The sequence below is a fragment of the Monodelphis domestica genome, chromosome 1 (genome assembly GCF_027887165.1).
Source record: "Monodelphis domestica isolate mMonDom1 chromosome 1, mMonDom1.pri, whole genome shotgun sequence".
NCBI lineage: Eukaryota > Metazoa > Chordata > Mammalia > Didelphimorphia > Didelphidae > Monodelphis > Monodelphis domestica.
Window position 1 is genome coordinate 305,103,979 of NC_077227.1, and position 4,805 is coordinate 305,108,783.

The window sequence follows — 4,805 nt, forward strand, 5'->3', positions numbered from 1 at the left end:
ATAAAAATTTTTTCACAGTTTGTTGCTTCTATTTTAATTTTGGTTGCATTGGTTTTGTTTGCACAAAAATTTTTAATTTAATATGATTGAAATTATTCATTTTCCATTTTCCATTTTGTTATGTTCTCTGTCGTAAATGTTCCCTGCTTGGTTTTCTTATGGTGTGATTGTTAAGGAAAAATAACAAGAGAGAAAACATCTAAATATTTTAAGTTTATTGATGGGAAGGTTGAGAGGAAGGTGGTCAAAAGGATAAGGGAAGGTTCTTCATTTTAACCCCAAAACTATTTCCCTTAAAACTATCTTAATGGCAAACTTATCTATGCTAAATAAATTAGGTTTCCCCAAAATTAGCCAAGATCCCAGAAGAAATGTCCACATTAGGTCCAGCAGTGAAGGGTCTTCTTTCTAGCTTCAAGCAGCCAATCCAAGCAGGTTTTCCTCCACTTCAGCTGATATCTTCCAAAGGGCCAGAAAGATGGAAAATCTCCCCTCTCTTCCAAAAGTTTCCTCCCCAAGACTGTTTTACAGTTGGGATCTTAGAATCTTGATTCAACTCTCATGTGACCTTCTGTCACATGTCCCTGTAAATCAAATGGAAGATAATTTGCAAAATCTTTTTGCAATCTTCCTTTGCTTACTATATTCTTAAAGTCTTTCCCAAAGATCTGACAGGTATAATATTTTGTATCCACCTAATTTATTCATGAGTTCATCATTTATTTAAGTCATTTGCCCATTTTGAATTTATCTTGGTAGAGAGTGTGCCATGTTGATCTAAACCTACTTTCTCCTATACTGTTTTCAAATTTTCCCAGAAATTTTTGTCAAACGGTGGGTTCTTGTCCCAAACCTTGGATTATTGGGTTTATCATAGACTATCTTACTGAGTTCATTTACCACAATCTATTCCATTGACCCACCTTTCTATCTCTTAGCCAGTACTATATTGTTTTGAAAATAACTGCTTTATAATACAGTTTAAATTCTGATACACAAGAATGAATGAAGAAGTTGTAATATATGCTAGTGATGAAATATTATTGTGCTATCAGAAATGAAAAACAAGATTGTTATGGGCGGGAAGGATACCCCTGGGGTTCGGGAAGGATACCTTTTGCAAGAATGCAAGACTCCAAAACTTGGCTTAAAAACAAAAAGAGAAATTTATTAATTTAGAAAGTAATGTTGAGAATGACCAGGAGGATAGCAAGGTGGGACAGCAAGATGGGGAGCAGTTCCTGGGAGAACAGTATGAATGGAAAGGCTGTTCCTCCATGGGGACAGCATGGATGGAAAGGCTGTCCCCCAGACAACATCAGTTCTGGGGTTTATATACTCTTTAGATGCTATGTCCTGATGTGGACCTAGAGTGTTAGTCCCTCAGGCATTTGGTGGGGGTTGGGGGGGGTCATCTGACTGGGGCCTGCCTGGAGGCATAAAGATTCATTTCTTTGTCCATCTTAAATCTAGAGGACAAAAGAGGGTAAACATCTCAGGACCCTAGGTGGGGTCATTGGGTATTTCTAGGTTAAGTGTCACAAGGATGCAAAGGCAAGGGAGTTTCCCTGATAATAGTTCCCCTGGGTTTCTGGGGTACAGTGCCCATGTCAAGATAATTTCAGGAAAACCTGGAAAGACTTGATGAGTTGATGCACAGTAAAGTGAATAAAGTCAAAAGAACATTGTACACAAAAGCAAAAACAATGTTTGATGAGTAATTGTGAATTACCTAGCAGTTCTCAACAATACAATGATCTAAAACAATCTCAAAAACTCTTCATAAAAAATACCATATGCCTCCAGAGAAGGAACTGATGGGGTCTGGATGCTGACCAAAAGATACTTTATTTCATTTCCCGATTTTTGTTTGTTTGTTTTATTAGTTTGTTTGAGATCTCTACAAAATGACTGACATGAAAAAATGTTTTCCATGATTGCACAAGGAAAATCTCTATCAGATTGAGAATTTGGAAATAAGTTTTTTAAAAGATAAATTTCAAAATTGTTTTTCCATGTAATTGGAGAAAAATAATTTTCTAAAGTGCTGGAGTCAAATCTATTATGCTTCAAGTAAACTCAAAAGAGTTTGCATGATCTAAAATGAGTTGAGTCAAAATGAACTTGATTGAAAAAGAAAAGCACAGAAGCTACATTATACTGGTATATCCCCCAGTAGTGAGAGTAGGCCCCAGTAAGATCAGAGCCATCAGCAAGGCAGAATCAGTCATGCAGCTTAGGCATCACCTGAAGTCCTGCATCAACTGGTTGTCCTTGTTCTACGCACTGAAGCCAAACATTTCCCTGAAAATCTGGACTAGGTGGTTACATATTTACCTGTGATATATTACCTTTAGAAACTCCTGTTGAGAATCACTGATGTAGTTCATTTCCATTATCCTTATCTTGTAAATCAGTATCATTATTTCTGTATGAAGCTTACCTAATCCCCTTTCCTACACCATTTACCCTATACATTGTAAACCCCAATCCATTAAACTTTGCCATCTCTCTAAGAATCTGTATGCATGATTCTTAGTCAGCACAGGCCCTCCTGAAAGCCCAGTACCCATACTTCTCACCTCAGCTCAAGAACCCACAAAGCTGTTTCCAGACTCAGATTCTGTGAGGGTACCAGAGTCAATGAATTAATAATAATTTTAATACAAACATGTATAAATTTATAATTATGAATATAACATATACATGCACATGCTTAGATAGTATTTAATATTTGAAAGAAAAAGTCTTCAAAATATTATTAAAAAAAGAGAGTAAACCTACAATAATGAGGGTTCTCAATGTTCCCCTTTTAAATCAACAAAAAATAAAAATAAAGTTAGGGACATAAATATCATTTTGGGGAAAAATTCTTTGACAATTATTGAATTAGATAAGCAAGCAAACTATTTTATTTCTTAAACAATGCCTATAAAAACCTTGATATTCATGGAGGCATAAAAATTTTAATTAATAAGAATACTAATAAAATAAGAAATTAATAAAAATAAAAAATATTTAACTTATCCTTTATTGTCTATCATATTTTCCATATCATATTTGCTATTCCCTAACCAGGGACGCACAGTTAGAGCAGTCTGAGCTAAAGCAGGCTGCATCCCAGCCAGAGAAGGGGGAGCCCCTGGCTCTAGTCCCAAGACCCTAGCACAGGATTCCCACATGGCCCAGCCCCAGTGAAAGCCACCACAAAGGCCTCCCATCTGTGCAAGCCAGCATGGAAACCCCCTCCACAGGGACAAAAGAAATAAGAGTTTGATCATATGAAAAGTCTGGCTGAGCCTCATGTACCCTCCAGTTAGGTTCCTCCCATATAGGCACGATTATGGATAAAGATATACATGGAAAAATCACTATATGCACAAACACAAAAAAGATAAACATACACACACATATTTATATGGAATATACGGATATTAGATGTTAAATGGAGGATCTAGGCATAACCTTAATTAAATGAAGGAAACTCAGAAATGGAAGTTAAAAGGAGTTTATTCCACTCCCATCCCCAGAGAAGCATTGGGAGGACCTTCCATAAATCCTGCTTGTTTAGACCACAGCAAGCATCTTCCTATGAGGTCAAAAGACATTCTGATAGAATCACTGAAACTTTGACTGAAATGAGAAGGGGCTGAGAGTGCAAATCCCACCTTCTTGGGCAGCTGCCTGCTTAAAGGTTAAAAAAAAAAAGGTTTTTAAAAGTTTCCCCCAGACTGACTCGGCACACCAGCTGACTTCCCTGCAAAAGTGTGCTTCCCTGTGCTCAGAGTGTATGAAAACCCTGCAGGATGGCTGTAGAGAATGTCCAGTGATTCCTCACTTATCATGTGACCTCGTCTGTGCTTCATGTCTGACAACGTCAGAGAAATTAGAGTCACGATATACAAAATACATAAACCATTACGAGAATACGTCTCCTCCCTGAGCCTCTGCTTATCAGAAGTAGGAAAGAGCAGCAGAGACAAAAAGGAATTAAGAGAGAGAACAGGGGGGCAGCTGGGTGAATTGAGATCCAGACCTAGAGATGAGAGGTCCTGGATTCAAATCTGCCTCAGACACTTCCTAGCTGTGTTACTCTGGGCAAGTCACTTAACCCCCATTGTACACAGTATTGATTCCAAGACAGAAGGTAAGGGTTTAAAAAAATAATTTAAAAAAAAAAAACCATAGAGACAGAGAAAGGAATGTTTACCGCTTAGTTTGTGCTACTTCCACCACTTCTAACGTATGAGACACACTCCAGCCCCTTCCCTGGAGCCTGGGAAACCCTATTCATGTAGTAGCTGCTGAAGTCTAATCCAGAAACCTTGCAAAAGAGTTTCAAGGATCCTCCAGGCTGTCTCACATCTCCCCCAGACTCCACCAGCTGAACGTCACAATGGACACCTGCAAGCAAAGAGTCATTAGAGACAATAGTCACACAGATCCACCACTTCAAAGACTCTTTCAAAAAACAAGTTTAAAAATTGAAATCTACCTTGCAAAATCATCAGAATGAAAATGCCATTGAGTCCAAATCCCATGATTCAGGCTCTACACTGTCAGTCCTCAGCCACACAAGGAGAAGCTCCTCTCCCAGAGCAGCACACAGGTTTTGTGCTCGGTTCATGCCTGAGGGAGGAGCCCCATTTGCATGTCTTCCTCTGTTTAATGGGAGGAAGAGCAGCTGCCTTCCACTGTGAGGAATCCCTTCCCTGAGCTACAGAAGCATGAAACCCCCAGAGTTGGCTCTAAAGCCCTGAGGAAGGCTGTGGTGACACTGAGAATCCAAGTATCACTGTGAGGTC

General features: G+C 38.7%; 1 long non-coding RNA gene across 1 annotated transcript; it reads right to left on the minus strand.

Moving 5' to 3' along the window:
- Window positions 1–456: 456 nt before the first annotated feature.
- Window positions 457–4,805, minus strand: LOC130458195 (uncharacterized). The gene is made up of 3 exons (XR_008917281.1): window positions 4,496–4,805; window positions 4,211–4,404; window positions 457–584 (listed from the first exon to the last, which is right to left on the minus strand). It is a non-coding gene; the product is annotated as an uncharacterized LOC130458195 (long non-coding RNA).